Source organism: Kogia breviceps, chromosome 3, assembly GCF_026419965.1.
Source record: "Kogia breviceps isolate mKogBre1 chromosome 3, mKogBre1 haplotype 1, whole genome shotgun sequence".
Lineage (NCBI taxonomy): Eukaryota > Metazoa > Chordata > Mammalia > Artiodactyla > Physeteridae > Kogia > Kogia breviceps.
Genome location: NC_081312.1, coordinates 144,376,180 through 144,393,510, shown reverse-complemented (window position 1 = coordinate 144,393,510; position 17,331 = coordinate 144,376,180). Strand labels below are relative to the sequence as shown.

General features: G+C 40.1%; 1 pseudogene; it reads right to left on the bottom strand.

Moving 5' to 3' along the window:
* LOC131752895 (U2 small nuclear ribonucleoprotein A' pseudogene) overlaps positions 1-13,063 on the bottom strand; it is a 95,836-nt pseudogene extending 82,773 nt beyond the window's left edge.
* Between the last annotated feature and the right edge of the window lie 4,268 nt (positions 13,064-17,331).

Genomic DNA, 17,331 nt, shown 5'->3' with positions numbered 1-17,331 from the left:
CCAACTGCCCACATTCCCTCAGCAACCTTGCAGACCCCACCTCAGGTCTAGTGCCACCTCAGCGTTGTCCTTCCAATGCACACACCATGCACTCTGAGCCTCACGCTCACAACAAGGCCTCAACACCCTCTAAGCCCAGCAGCCTTGGCTCACATACACTGGGAAGGGAGACCACTTAGGACGTTCTCCCAGTAGACTAGGCAAGATATAATTACATCTTTTAAACTAGGGCTATTGAAGTAGAGATGGTGAGAAATGGCTGGTTGCCAATATAATTTGGAGTTAGAGTCAATAAAACTTCCTAATGGACTGAATGTGGGATATGAATTAAAGTGAGAAATCAAGATATTTATACCAAGAAAGTGGATAAATGACAGAGATATAATTTATTGAGATGGAAAAGATTTAGGGAAGTCCATATTGGGGAACTGGAGAAAGCAGATGGAAACCAAGTTTTCTATTTTAACCATGTTTAATTTGAAATACTTATAAGACATACAGGTGGAGAAATCAAGTAAACAGTTAGATATACTAGCATAGGGCTCAGAAGAGAAAATAATGTTGAATAAAATTACAGTCATCAGCATATAGATGATGATGGCTCTGGATGAGATTATATAAAATCTAGATAGAAAATGGAGAACGGGGAAGGAAAGAGGAGGGGATGAATGGGGAGGAGAGAGTGCTTTGGGATGAACTAAGAGTAAGCTTAGGAGACAGAATTAACCATTGGCTTTGGTATTAGTCTTTCATTGGTTGAGATGGTTGGTAAGAAACTTTTCAAGGGCACCAGTATAAACAAAACCAGTTTAACACTAGTACTAGCTCTAGTCCTCTGAGGGTTGCTTTTTTCAAATCTTATTTATTAGACAAATATTCCTTCAAACCAACCATCTCATTATTACAATAAACCATTTGGTACTGTATTTTTTAACTTCAGCTGTTGGTTTGTCAGCAAATTGGAAAGCACAGGTAGAAAATGAGGACATTTGAGACATTTTTATTTCCAGGCATTTATACCAGCTATTATTACCATTTGATTTCCAGGTCTTGCCCTGACAAATTCACACTGATTAAGTGAAAATTAGCCTGAGAACTGAGGATGGGTAGGGTCAGGTTCCTCATGGCAGTGAGTGCTTGGCTGGACTCAAGCTCTCCCATCACGCTTTGCCCCACCTTGCTTCTCCCAACACTGATCACACATTAATTGAGCTCCTTTCCTTGCTCTATTTTTCTTCCCCAAAGCTATCATTATGTCTCATTCTATTATGCTATTTCTTATCTTTTTATTATCTGTCCTACCTCACTCCCATGTAGTATAAAGCTCTATAAAGTCATAGACTTCACTTGTTTTATTCACCCCTACTGTATCTGCTACCCCTGTACCAGAGGCACCTACAAGGTACCCAATCTTGTTGAACAAATTAATTTGTCAGAAGTTAGCTTGGTTGAAACTGGAAAAATCACATAGTGCAAAAATTAGTTCATTTCCTCCTCAAAATTAAGAGGAGTATATTATGTAATGAATACAATTATTATAATAAATACACACAATATACTTGTGTGTCAGCACAAGTTACGACTAAGTTTTTTAAGAGACAGCATGCACTTCAGGGAGTTATCAATTCACGGATTACTCAGGCCTCTGTCATTGTCTCTGAGGCTGGACAGTTTGGAAGGGATATGTCTCTTCGATTTATATTTTCACCCTCAGTATAAGATCAGAAAAAGAGGACATATATGGTAAAGGAACATCTGAAGGCCAGCTCTAGGGGCACCAAATTAGGAATGACCTTCACAGACATCACAGATCCATCATATTCCCATTCTCATTCATTCATTCTCCGTCTGTCTGTCTCTTTTTCTTTCTCTTAAGTCCTGACTTCCCTTGGCCAACTAAACACTCACCCTATCCCTAATTTGCCTTCATTGCAGTATATCTTTCTCACTCCAGAATATGCTCTTAACCAATATGCCAGTTTATAAAGTCTATTAAGCACATCAACCTATAGTTTGTTGCAGATGCTGCATTTTTTGCCCCTGGATTCTATGTGTCTTTTAATTTTGTTTAATTGGCTCCAGTACAGGAGTTGGAACTAAATAAAAATGTTAACTCCAGTTTCTCTCTCCCTTAAAATATACAAGAATTAAGTATATACTTCAGATCAAGTACAATGCTGGGTACTGGAAATACAAAAATTAACAAAATACAATCTTTTTCTCAATGGGCTGACACTTGCCTGGATGATAGCAGTGCTGATACTGATGCAGATAAAGTAACTTTTTTTTTTTTCCTGAACCAACCTTCCTTCCTTGTCTCTGTCCTCAGGGGAAAGTAGAGGCTTGTTCACTTCTATCACTTCTCAAAGATGATCAACAGTATGTTTTCTAAATTTTATTATTACTTTATTATATAGTTTATATTAACTATATATTTGTGTACAGACACCTTCAAGGGTTAACTATGTAGCTTCTTTGTATAAAGACTCAAAGTCTGACGGTAATTGCATCACAGTGGCCTGCTTTTAGTTTTGGGAACATTCCAAGCTTTTTCTTCTTCAAAGCCTTGTTAATGCTCTTAGTATGTATGAGGCTCTGCTGGAATGATCTTCCCCTGGCTCTTAGGCACAGTTAGCTCTTCCAACATGAAGCCACCATAACCACATGACATAACAGCCAATGCCACCACTATCCCCTATCATAAGACTCATTTGTTTCTTTCATGATATTTAATACAATTTTTAGTCATTTCAGTAGCTTGTTTTCATGTGGATTGTTTCCCTCACTAGACTGTGAGTCAAATCCTTATCTGTCTTGTCCACAGCCATATCCCCAATGTCTAGCAGAGTGACTGGCATATAATAGTTGCTGAGTAAATATTTGTCAGATAACAGGAAAAGTAAGGAGGAAGAGAGCAAAGGAGGGGGAAAGGAGGGACAGAGAAAGAAACCTCCCCAACCTTCAATTATCTTGTACTTCTTCTGAACTCCTAAAGGGTCTACTGTCTAGTAATCTTCAAAACACTTTGCTCATTTACCTCCTAAAATAATGTATTTAAATGATATATGCCGTCACATGTTTAAATTGAAATCTAAAATTTGTTGTCATAAGTTTAAACAAATGCAAAGGATAAACATCCTACATATTGTAAATATTAGCATTTAAAATAAATCTATTACATGATATTCTTTGAAATGTATCCAATGGGACCTAAATACAATAGAGATTTCATATCTACCACCATTCATTTTAAAAAGGCACAAGGGGACTTCCCTGGTGGTGCAGTGGTTAAGAATCTGCCTGCCAATGCGGGAGACACAGGTTCGATCCCTGGTCCAGGAAGATCCCACATGCCACGGAGCAACTAAGCCCGTGCACCACAACTACTGAGCCTGCACTCTAGAGCTGGTGAGCCACAACTACTGAGCCCGCGAGCCACAACTACTGAGCCCACGTGCCACAACTACTGAAGCCTGTGTGCCTAGAGCCCATGCTCCGCAACAAGAGAAGCCACTGCAGTGAGAAACCCACACACCACAACGAAGAGTAGCCCCCACTCACCACAACTAGAGAAAGCCCATGTGCAGCAACGAATACCCAACACAGCCAAAAATAAATAAATAAAATAAATTTATTAAAAATAAATAAAAAGGCACAAAGATTCAGCCATACCACTCCTAGACATCCTAGACTTCTCTGCTAGAGAGAAACTGGTGTAGAGGTCTCCCACAGTATATGTACAAGAATATTTATAACAACTTTATCAATAATAATTAAAAGCTGAAGAGAAATCAACTAACTGTTCCTCAGCAGTAGAATGGGTAAATAAATTATGGTACGTACAAGCATACATACACAGAGATATTATACAGCAATGGTTCTCAAACGTTTTGGTCTCAGGACCCCTTTATACTCTTAAAACTTAATTGAGGACACTAAATTGTTTTAGTCTATTTGGGTGTTTCTATCAATATTTGTCATATTAAAAATTAAGACCAAGAGATTTTTTAAATTTTGTATTAATTTATTTTTAAAATAAAAGTAACAACATGGATAAATCTTGAAAACATTATGCTAGTGAAACAATCCAGGCACAAACGGAAAATATTGTTCCATGTATAGGAGGTACCTAGAGTAGTCAGATTCATAGAGACAGAATATCAAATGGCCATTGCCATGGGCTGGGGGGAGAGGCAAATGGAGAGCTTTTGTTTAACGTTAAAGAGTTTCTGTGTGGGAAGATAAAAAAAAGTTCTGGAAAAGAATGGTGGTGACAGTTGCACAACAATGTGAATGTACTTAAGGCCACTTAACTATACACTTAAAAATGTTTAAAATGGTAACTTTTATGTTATGTAGATTTTACCACAATTAAAAACAATAATAAACCATTACATATTAATGTACATAATTTTATGACAACTATATTTTCTAAAGAAAAATATTAGTAAGAAGTGGCATTACTTTAGATTTTGCAAATCTCTTTAAGTTTGGCTTAATAGAGGACAGCTGGATTCTAATATCTGCTTCTGTTTTCAATCAGTCATAATATGTTATTTGGTTGAAGTATATGAAGAAAATTTGGCCTCACAAAGACATATAGTGGAAAACGGAAGTATTATTCCAGTAGCCTTTTCAGAAAATTGCAAACAGTCTTCTTTAATACTACATCAAAACTTGATAAGTGTGGGCTTCCCTGGTGGCGCAGTGGTTAAGAATCTGTCTGCCAATGCAGAGGACACAGGTTCGAGCCTGGTCCGGGAAGATCCCACATGCCGCGGAACAACTAAGCCCATGTACCACACTACTGAGCCTGCGCTCTAGAGCCTACGAGCCACAACTGCTGAGCCTGTATGCCACAACTACTGAAGCCTGCGGGCCTAGAGCCCATGCTCCACAACAAGAGAAGCCACTGCAATGAGAAGCCTGTGCACTGCAACAAAGAGCAGCCCCCGCTCACTGCAACTAGAGAAAGCCCGCACACAGCAACAAAGACCCAATGCAGCCAAAAATAAAATTAATTAATTTTTTAAAAAAACTTGATAAGTAGTAGCTTCTTAAAATATTGGTTCACCAAAATATTCCAAATATTGACACACTTCATTGTATAGCAGAAAAGTCACATTTGTTAATATCACCACCAATCTCAACAGAAATGTCATGAAGTACTGGGAGGATGTTAAGTGAATATAAACATTCCAAATTTCTAATTTTTGTCTGGAAATGCAAATTTTAACAATGTCCACAAATATAGTCAGTTGTTTGCCTTGCAGGAGCAGGCTCACAAAATTTTTTTTGACAAAATACCTGCCAAATATCTGAGTAATCATAGTTTGTTCTTGGTTCTTTTAGGTAAAAATGGTGTTCTATGGAAAAGCAACCATTTCAGTGCACAAGTCAATTGCACAAGTGCTTTCTCCTGAGACAATCATCATACATACATACGCAGGCAATTTATGTGTAGTTCCCATTTAATCACAAAGAATATTAAGAAGACATGCACTAATCTCAGCAACACAGGAACAAAAGGGAACTTCGTCAACCTGATAAAAGACTAGTAAATTTACTAGTTATTCCTAATATCATAATTAATGATAAAAGACTAAATGTTTTCCCTCAAAAGACTGAAAACAAGGCAAGGATATCTGGTTTCCTTGCTTCTACTCAATACTGTACTCAAGAATCTAGTCTGGGCTTCCCTGGTGGCGCAGTGGTTGAGAGTCGCCTGCTGATGCAGGGGACATGGGTTCGTGCCCTGGTCCAGGAAGATCCCACATGCCGCAGAGTGGCTAGGCCCGTGAGCCATGGCCACTGAGCCTGCGGGTCCAGAGCCTGTGCTCTGCAACGGGAGAGGCCACAACAGTGACAGGCCTGCGTACTTCAGTGTAGTAGGAGAAGAAAAAGAAAAAAAATCATATGAACTGGACAGGAAAAAAAAACTGTCTTTATTCACAAATGACATAATTATATACATTAAAAAATTTCAGAAATATCTACAAAAAACCTGCTAGAATTAATAAGTGGGTTTAGCAGGTTCACAGGATATCATGCTAATATATAAAAATATGTGCAATTAACAACTGAAAGTTGAAATGTAAATAACAATATAATTTTCAAAAAATATGAAGTACTTAAAAATAAATCCAACAAAATTTGTGCAAGATTTCTATCCTGAAAACTGAAATATTTCCATGAGAGAAACTTAAGAAGATGTAAATAAACAAAGAGATATACCATGTTCATGGATCTAAAGATTTAATATTGTTAAGGTGGCAATTTTCCCCAAACAAGTGTATGGATTCAAGGCACTCAATCAAAATCCCAGCCTTTTTATAGAAAATGACAAACTAACTTTAAATTATATACAGAAAAGCCAAGCATCCATAATAACCAAATGAATTTTGATTTTTTTTCTTCTTCAGTTCTTTAAAATAGGCATAACTGTTTGAAACAAGAGTTTAAAACAAAGAGCTGTCAGCATGGATCCTAAGACATTAGAAAAATAATAAGAGAACACTATGAACAACGTTATGCCCACAAATTCAACAACATAGATGAAAAAGACAAATTTCTTAAAATACACATTGTATCAAAATACATACAAGGAAAAGCAGAAAATCTAATAGGCTTACATCTAATAACCACATTGAATTTATTATGAAGAACCTTCCCCAAAAGAAAACTCCAGGGCCAGACAGTTTCAATGGTGAAAATAGCAGTTATACAAATGTTTTTCAGAAAAGAGAGGAGAGAACACTATTCACATCATCTTATGAGGCCAAGTGTTATGGGCTAAATTGTGTCCCCCAGAAAATTAATGTGTTGAAGTCCCAACCCTCAATACCTCAGAATATAACCATACTTGGAAATAAGGTCCTTACAGAGGTGATTAAGTTAAAGTGATACTGTTAGGGTAGGGCTCTAATTTAATATGACTGTTGCCCTTATAAGAAGAGGGAGTGGCACCAGGGGCTTGTGCTTGCACAGAGAAAAGGCTATCTGAGGACACAGCATGAAGGCAGCCATCTGCAAGCCAAGGAGAGAGGCTAATGAGAAACCAAACCTGCCCACAACTTGATCTTGGACTTCTAGCCTCCAGAACTGTGAGAAAAGAAATTTCTATTGTTTAAGACACCCAGTCTGTGGTATTCTGTTATGGCAATCTTAGCAAACTAATACACTAACATAAGCATAATACCAAAACCTGACAAAGATGGTATAAAAAACTACAGATTAATATCTTTCATGGATACAGAGGCAAAATCCTTAACAAAACACTAGCAGACCAAGTCGATAGTATAAAAAAAGAATAAAGCTTCAAGACTAAGTAGGATTTATCCCAGTAACACAAGATTAAGATTTAATCTTAAACACAAGTTTAAGATCTTAAAATCAGTTGTTAATTCACTATAGTAACAGACAAAAGGAGAAAACCTATATGATCATTTTAATAGATACAGAAAAAGCATTTGAAAAAATCCAACATTTATTCCTGATAAAAACTTCCAGCAAACCAAACATAATATGGAACTTCCTCAAATGAATATATGGCATCTATAGCATAATTAATGGTGAAAGATAGAACTGTTTCCTCTACAATGGGAACAACGTAAATATGACATTATAACTACTTCTATTCAACATTGTACTAGAGGTCCTAGTCATTGTAAGAAGGAAAGAAAAAGAAATAAATGACATTAAGATGAAAAAGAAGTAAATTGTCTCTATTTGCAAATTATATGATTATTAATGTTAAAAATCACAGGGAGTCTAGAAAACAGTTACTAGAATGCATAAGTAAATTTAGCAAGGTCATAGGATACAGGGTTCATATAGAAGAATCTGCTAAAAGTAAACATTAAAGATATATCCTTACATACTAACAGCAAACTTGGAAAATGAAATTTATAAAGCCATTCCATTTACAATAGCACCAAAAAAATTATGAATAAGTCTAACAAAAGATCTTTATATTGGAAACTGCAAAATATAGTTAAAAGAAAGTAAAAAATATCTAAATAAAAGAGAGATATACAACCTTCATTGATCAGTGGATTCAATATTGTTAACATAACAATTCTCCCCAAACTATAGTATTGGTGAAAGGATAGCCATACAGATCAATGAAACTGAATACAAAGTAAGAAACAGAGTGCGCACACACACGTGTGTCTGTGTGTGTATGTGGGCAGGAGGGAGTGTTTTGACAAAACTGCCAAGTTAATTCAATGGAGAAAGGGAGAAAGAGTAGTCTTTCCAATAAGTAGTACTGTAACAACTGGATATTGGGTATCCATATATATATTTTTTAAAGCAGGGGGACTATCAATCCTGAAGTCACACCATATGCCAAAATTAACTCAAAATGGATCATAGTCCTACTTGTAAAACCTAAAACCATAAAACTTATAGAAAAGAGTATCATAGAAAATATTTATGTCCTTGGGTTAAGCAAAGATATTTCAGAAAGACATAAAGAGTATGAATCTAAGGAAAAAATAGTCATGCCAAGGTGCCAGGAGTTTTAACCATCATTGCTTTTGTACCATCAACAAAAACGTCAACACACTGAAAAAGGCAAATAAATAAAATGCTAAATGATTATGAAAATTATTTTGACTCATGGACCCCCCCCCCAGAAAACTCTCAGGTACCCCCTCCAGGAATTCTCAGACCCCACTTTGAGAATAGCTATTTTTCAATAATTAAAAAGAATGAACTCTGATGTATGCAACAATGGATGCATCATACAGACATAATGTTGAACAAAAGAAGCCTGGAACAAAGGAGAACATACCATATAATTAAACTTACACAACTTCCAAGAGCAGGCTACAGTAACAGAACTCTATAGTGTATGAAGTCAGAATAACGGTTAACTCTGGAGTCAAGGAAGAAGGAGATTAACTGAGAAAGTAACTGAGAAAGGTCATGATGGGAGGGCATCACCTACATCTTGATTTAGGTGGTGGTCTGTGTATGTTACTGTATGGATGTTACACCTCAATAAAAATACAAAAAGAAGTAATATAAACAAGTTCTTTTTTAACAGTTTTATGTCTTTTTCCCCCTTGAACTTATATTTCAATTCCACTTCCTTACAGAATATTATCCTAATGAAATAGATTTCGATATTTTAAAGTCTTTTATTAAACATCCTCTAACATTTCTATGCAATACTTCTAGGCATATTCTCAAGTAGGTCAAGAAGAATTCATAATGAAGCTAAGAATCCGGAAATTCTAGTTTGAAGATAATGGATTATTACATTCATTTGGCATTTCATACCTTAATTGTTAAGTATATTTTTATCTGTGTATGTCTTGTTTCATTAGAAGGTTAGTTCCTTAAAGGCAGGGATGAATCTCGAGTCTTCCATAGCAAACGACCTGGCATGCAGTAGTTCATGGCTCATTGATTTATTTTCTCATGCATTCATGCAACAAAGATTTCTTTAGCATTTATATGTAGGGTACTTGCTAGGCCCTGGACATATAATAATGGGTAGATGCAGGGCTCAATAAATTCCTGTTGATAACTGATTGATAATTATCAGCTACATTTCAGAAAGCGTGTAATTCTCTTTTCTTCTGAACTCAAGTGCAGGTGCAACAGGTTTGATTAACCCTGTCATAAAAATGGGGACACCAAGACACAGAAATTAATTAACTGCCTCACTTAGGGTCATGCACTTTGTCATGGCTTGAGTGAGGATTAAAACCCTTACAGGTTTTTTCCTGGACTGAGGTGCTATGGGAATTCATTCAGATTGACTGGAGTTCATATTTCATTTAAATGCTCTCATTTCACTTGTGCTATATCCACCTTCCCTAACTCATATTTCAGGACCTTCAGTCTGAATCAGTTTACTTCCACTTCAGACACTGCCAAGATAAATTAGACACTGAGGGTCCATGGCACCCTCTGAAGCAGAAGTGCTATTAGTAGAAAATATATAAGCAGGTTTATCTTCAATATAGTGTAGTGCGTTTTTGGAGAACGTATTTTCTACTATAAATGAAGTAGGAATAACAAACCTGAGTGAATTTTGAAAACATTTTAAAAAATTAAAATTTGATTTTTACTATACATCCTCAGGCAAGCATAGCCAAAGGAAGGTAAGCAACAGTAAATATTTTTATCTCTGACATTGCATCTCCAAACCATTCTGCTGAATAAGATCTGGCAGGTCCCTGACTGTGAGCAGAGATAGGATAACAACTCTGATGATACATAAGCTTGTATCAGATACAGCCTCCATTTTTGCTGTAATCATCCATCTATAGCCTAGCCTGTTCAGCTGACAAGGCATGTTATTAATAAAGCCTACTGTACCATAAGAGCCTTGCCCTATGTGGTGTTTATATTGCTGGAAACTGTAATTGTCTGAAACAATGGCCTTTGTGAAAAGATGTGATATGTTTTGAGCTGTGTAAAGATCAAAATAATTTAGACTAATAATGGTAGCTGTTTTTGAAGGATTAAAACATGGGTTGTGCTGCAGACTTAATGACTCGGCCTTGCTTTCAAAGTTTTACTTCCATTCTGGTCCCTGTGAGATAACCTGGAATTTCATGCCAAGTTTCCCCACCAGAATGTAAACTCATTGAAGGCAAGGAACTCTGACTTATTCACCAGCATCTTCCCAGCACATAACACAATACTTGGAAGAGAGTCAACACTGAATATTTGTTAAATGACATAAATGAATGAGTACGAGTATAGGAAAGAAATGGAACAAGTTTCAGGTTCAGGCCATTATCAGAGTTCCTGCAGGTTGTGACTTGGAATAGTAGAGTGGGACCCAATCTCCAGATCAGTACTAATGGGGAGGGAGAAGGTGAAATGGAAGCAGTCTGAAACCAAGTAGCTGAGGATACCACGTGGCACTCATAGATTGCTGAGCCAGACATAAAAGTTCTGGGTAAAGAACCCTGCTGGGAAAGAAAACGCTTGCCCTTGTTCCTCACCTCTCCACCCTCTCCTGATAGGATTTAGACGAGTTCTTCCATCTTTCAACCTGGATTCTCCTGAGACAACAAAAGGGGCTTCAGATCTCTAATTCTCACTAATGGAGTGCTAGGTAGAACAGCCTGCAAGTGATGGCTTGTGGCTTAGGGACCACTGTGAGTGGCTAGGATAAGAGCAAGGTCTTGGATAGGTAGATAGACGGAGGGCCAAGTCTTGAAATGGAACCAGATTACCTCTCCATTGAACTAGTAAAGACAGAATATGAAGGAAGATTTTAAAATTTAGAAGTAATGAAGGAGAGTAGATACAAAAACATTTTGAGGTAAAGAAAAAGAAAAATGAAGGTAACTTTTGAGACCTAAGCCGCAACCACTTTTCCTAATTTCTTCCCTTGCAAAATCTGATGTTGTTTGGATTATACCCTCTTGTATGCTCATGGAAGGTAATTTCTCTTCCCAGCATGCAGGGTAGATTGTGTTTGGCATCCCAGCATGTGAGGTAGATTATGTTTGGCATCGTTCTTTCAACAAGTAATTAGTTTAGGATGTGTGTTTGACACAAGTCTGCCCAATGGGACTCAGTTCTACTAGAGGCCTCTAGGAAAGGTTAACCTTCCTTTATTATGAAAGAGACAGAGACAGAAAGAAAGAAGTGGGAGACAACACCCCTCTTTGTTGGATTCCCTTGACTGCATTTGATGCCAAGAAATGCTGAAGCTATGATGCTGCCTTGAAGGGAGATAGCAGGAGAAATTACCATTGTCTGAGGATGCCAGGGTAGAAAGAAGAAATCTAGTTGGGGCCTCAGTGACATACTTGAGTTACTCAATTAACCAGTAGAGGAACTACCTTCCTCCAAACTTCTTATTTGATGGGATAATAAATTCCTTATTTTTCAAAAGCTACCTCCAGTCTGTTTTTCTGTTGCTTGCACTTACGTTGATAGCTTGACTTTTTTTTTTTTTTTTTTTTTTTTTTTTTTTTTTTTTTTTGCGGTACGCGGGCCTCTCACTGTTGTGGCCTCTCCCTTTGCGGAGCACAGGCTCCGGACGCGCAGGCCCAGCGGCCATGGCTCACGGGCCCAACCGCTCCGCAGCATGTGGGATCTTCCCGGACCGGGGCACGAACCCGTGTCCCCTGCATCGGCAGGCGGACTCGCAACCACTGCGCCACCAGGGAAGCCCGACTTTTCTAATAAAGGTGAGAGCATGTGTTATGAATGTGAAATGTGGGACTTGAAAAGTTTGAAACAGATATTTCAGCTTTTACCCATAGCCTCCATCTTCTTATCCCTTCCCCACTCCTACTGGACTCAGACAAGGGCCAGGAGACACAGGACTGGATGTAAAGGGACCTCTCCCTTCTCAAGACTTAGTCTTTGTTTCCAGCTCAAGCTCAGGTTGTTTGACTCTTTTTCTGAGGACATGTTCTGTCTCAGGAAGCTCCTCATTCACTCCAGTAAACAAGCTTCTGGCGCCTTGCCCCAGCAGTTCCTCAGACATACCCAGGTGTATCTGAACCCCAAGCCACAGTTTAGGCTCAAGTGGGGAGCTCCAAGCACAGCACCTTTCTGTACCAATATCTAGCAAGGCTTTGTGGCCCTTGAGTAGAAACAGAATTAAAATGGTCAAGACTTAGTGATGGGAACTGGCACAGGCATGGGATAAGGTCTGAATGCAGGAGTTAGCACTGACCCTTGAACAATACAGGTTTGAGCTGCAAGGGACCACTTAATATGAGGATTTTTTTCAATAAACATACAGAACTCTTAGGAAGACCACACAAAACCAAACTTATAACCCTGCATCTACAGTTAGTGTCAATACATGTGTATTAAGTTTAATTTAATGAGCAGGTTGTGGGCTGAAGGTCCAAAGGTTTCCTTTCACAGACTCTTCAGAGAGTGTCTTTCAACTACCACCACCACCTTCCCCCACAAAACAAAACCTTCAATGTTTTCACCTCGGTTATCTACGTTTATTTTTATAATATACTATGAGATTGGAAGTGGTAGAATAGTTTTATTTAACTTACCAGGAAGAAACCGAAGACACAAAGAGATGATGTGACTTGGCCACGGTCCCAGAGGGCATGCGTGGCAGAGCTAGGATGGTCTCTAAGTCCCTGGGGGCTCTCAAGCCATTGTTCTGATGTCCCTGTATGTAATTGTTTTGACAGCAATTTCCCTGGTACTCTCACTAGCCTGCTAATCACGCACGTCAATCACATGCAGGAACGCCATGGGCCTAGGGTCAGCCACAGTCTCAGGAGGACGTAATTCAAAAGAGAAAACAAGGCACCATAGAGCACTTTCTCCTTCCAGCATGTATGTCAGTTGTGGCCTCATGAGTCTGACAATGTGTGCAGGAGAGGATGTTGTTTTCTTTCCCCCCAGAGGGAGAAAGGCTATATCAAGTGTTCTGGCCACAGCTGAAAACCAAGTGAGAAATCCAGCAGTTTAAGGCCCTCTGACTAGAAAACACTCAATGATATGGGAAGAGTTCTCCACCCAATCTCTAAAGAATCAGGAGGGCTGTCCCTTTCTTCCTCCTCAACGACAGTCTCCGTAGTTTCACTCCAGTCTTTTAAGCGAGCCTGAGGGTGGTGAGGCTTAATGTGAACCTTGACACAGATGGTTCACACTAATTACTGTTCTCCTGCAGACCACTCGGCCGTCCTTCCTCATTTCACTTTCACTTTGGCGAGCAGCACCGAGGGGCGCAGAAGCCACGGTCCAGGCACAGACCCGGGAAAACGCCCCGAGAAGCCGCGTGCGTGGAGCCGGGAAGGCGGAGCGGGAAGGGGAGCGTACGCGGGGGTGGTTGTTCGTGTGAGGCGTGGATTCTGGAATGCGCGTGTGCGCGGCCCCCGAGCACCGCCCGCGCGGCGCCGATTGGCTGGGGGCGCGCGGCGGGGGAAACCCTTGGCTAATCTCCTGCCACTCAGCCGGGTCGACTTCGGACCCGGGCCGCAGCGCCCGCGCGGAAGGACAAATAGTCCCGGCGACGGTGCCGCGTGCCCCTCCAAGGCTGTGCTTACGCCGCCCGGGGCTGCGGGGGCCCAGAGGCCAGGGCGGCGGGGGAGGGGCGTCCTCCGCGGCTCCTCGAACCCCGCCCCCTCCTCGCGACTAGACGGGTGGATTGCGCTCCCCTGGGAAACGTAATTGGATTCCGGGCTCCCTCCAGTCGGGATCAGCGGAAATCGGAGGCTGAGCCTGCAGTGGGAGGGGCGGGTGGGGAGAAGCCGCCGGGGAGGGAAACTGGTGAAAGCACCGCTATGCCTTGAAGTGTCGGCGTGCTGGTTTCTGTGCAGGCCGCGCTAGAAAGTTGGGTGGTAACGAAGGATCAGTGGAGATTGCCCCCGGTTCCCTTTTCCGCCTGGCATGTGACTCCTGCCCTCTCCACGTTGTTATTCTGAAATTCACCTGGTTGCCGATCCCCGGGAAGAAAAATATTTTGGAACCTTTGAGACTTTAAGACACCACCACTTCGTTTTTCTCTCAGAGCTCTACTTAGAGCTGAGATGGTGAAAGAACCCTGTCCAGTCTGGGATTTGGAGATGTGTCTTCTTAACGGGGTGACTTAGGAGAAAATAGCATTCTTACCAGAATCGTCCGGGAACGAAGAATATCTTAAGTCCTTGCTTTAGCAGTAGTAAACTTCCCTAATTCCCTTTCCCTTGCGGAGGTGGAGCAAAAGTGGGAGCTTTAAGCAGAGTTTTTGGCTGAAATGATAGGAATGTTCTAGGAATGTAAGAAACTAGCTCACCCCCTTGTGATTTTTTTTCCCCGTCTAATTTACTGCATTTCACTCATTCATTCATCATCAAGCAAGCTTTCATTGGGGACTTTCTATGTGCCAGGCTCTGTTGTACTTACCAAGTATACATCAGTGAATAAAACGAGTACTTGCACTCATGGAATCTCATTGCAATTCCTCCAGTGGGGGAGACAGACTCTACATTTACATAAACAAATAGATACACAATATAATGTCATGTAGCGGTAAGTGCTGTGGAGACAAAGCAGAGTAGAAGGACACACAAGGATGCAGGTGGAAGTACTGCATTTATATTTTAGCTAAGTTGATCTAGAAGGGCCTCTTTGAGAAGTTATGTTTAAATAGTGGTCTGAATGAAATGAGGAAGAAAGCCAAGCAAAAGTTTTGGGGAAGAACTTTCCAAGCAGAGGCAAGAAGTGCAAAGGTTTGGAGGCAGGAGAGTGGTGAGTTTGAATTAGTAGGAAGCAAAGAGGCCAGTGTGAATGCTGTGCAAAGAGCAGGAAGAACAGTTGTAGATGGTATTTCTGACTTCCTTCTGGCTCTGTTCCAATCACCTGTGAAAATAATCATTCTAAATCTTTACTTTTAGCACATCTCTTCATGCTTCAATAATTTCATGGCTATATTTTTCTAGTGCATTAAATTTACTCTTCTGATTTTTTTCTGCCCCCATCTAGTTCCCTCTTACCCTATAAACTACTCCTCAATCTACCCCTTCAATTTTAGTTGGATTTGCCCCTCAAGAATATTCATGTTCACTTATTCCTATGTATATTTATTTATGGATCTACCCTCACACAACTTAGTATTGATTCAGTAAGGGTCTGTGGTTGCAAGTGACATAAAATCCAACTCAAATTGGCTTAAATAGGGAAGAGAATTTATTGGCTCACATAACTGAAAAGTTCAAGATTGAATGAAAAGTTCAAATTATGTTATCAAGATTGGAATTCTCCCTGATATGTTGGCTGTTTCCTCTGCTGTTGGCTTCATTCTCAGGCTCCACAAATCAGCAACCAGCAGCTCTAAGTTCACACTGTCCTCACTACCCACAAAAATTGTGTCCGTTCCTAAACCAATCACTGTTGCCCAGAGAAGATGCTCAGATTGGCCTGGTCTGAATCAGAAGCCCATCCCAGAAGTTGAGTCTTTTAATAACACATGAATGGCACAAAAAGATGATTCCACTTTACAAAATGGGACTATGGTTATCAGAGGAAAGGTGGATATGTCCTGGGTAATGGAAATGGGGGACATACAACACATCCCTGTTCTGTTGATGTCCCCAAACATTCCTCGTCTACATATGCCTTTAAAAGTGTTTATGCCTACTCAATGCAACAACATTTTTTCCCACCACAAATGTACTCACTTCCTCCCCAAAGAGAGATGATCCAAAGATCATCTAGTTATTGCTGATAACTTAAAGTCCAACATAGCAGGATAAAGCATGTTTCCCCAGCTTGTAGCAATATAGTTCTTCATGATCTAGCAACCTAAGGCTACATGATAAAATTAGCTACAAAGTACTTAATTTATAATAGAAAAAAAAAAAACTTATATTTGGAAAAATGACTATGGCAAACACACAGTGGTCTCCAATTCATTGGATATATCGTATCTTGCTGCACAGGAATAACAAAGGCTTCCTACCATGAGAGAAGAAAAAGTTATTTGATCAACCCATCTGGCTGCCATATGTTCTGCTCTTGGAGAATCTCTCATCCATTGTTCTTCCATGCCATATCTGCAGTGGACAATGGGGAGGATAATCCTTCTAGGGACCATACCTCTTTGGCATTCTGCTTCTTGATACAGTGGGTGTTGAAAAATCACTTGCTATGGCAGTGATAACTAGCTTTCACCAGCAAGCAGCTGGGATCCTCTTCTGTTATGTAGAGTTGTTGCTAGGAAGTAGCTATATAGTCAGGGATTATATTTCCCAGCATCCCTGTTAATCTTGGTAAAGTCATATGACTATCTCATTGAACTATGAGTGGAAGTGATGTGAATCACTTAACAATGTGGTTAAGAACAGGTAAGCCTTCTCTGGTCTCTTTTTCCTCCTATGGCTGCACTGAAAGGACTCTAAGACCCTGGAGAATACATAAGAGAGCCATGAGAGGGCTTCCCTGGTGGCGCAGTGGTTGAGAGTCCGCCTGCCCATGCAGGGGACACGGGTTCGTGCCCCTGTCCGGGAGGATCCCACATGCCACGGAGCGGCTATGCCCATCAGCCATGGCCGCTGAGCCTGCGCGTCCTGAGCCTGTGCTCTGCAACGGGAGAGGCCACAACAGTGAGAGACCCGCGTACTGCAAAAAAAAAAAAAAAAAGAGAGAGCCATGAGATGGAAAGAGTCTGAGTAAATGACCTTGTAGAAGACCACCTGCTGACCAGGAATACTGATATTGGACTCTACAAAAGTGAAAAATAAACATTCGTTGTATTAAGCTACTCAGGCTTCTCCATTACCTGTTACAGGGGTAATTAGCCTTGGTTTTGTTCTCTAGATTTAAGGTTTCTCTCACATACAATTTCCTTTACTTCTTAGTAAACTTGCAGTCTATTTGTATGTCTCCAGT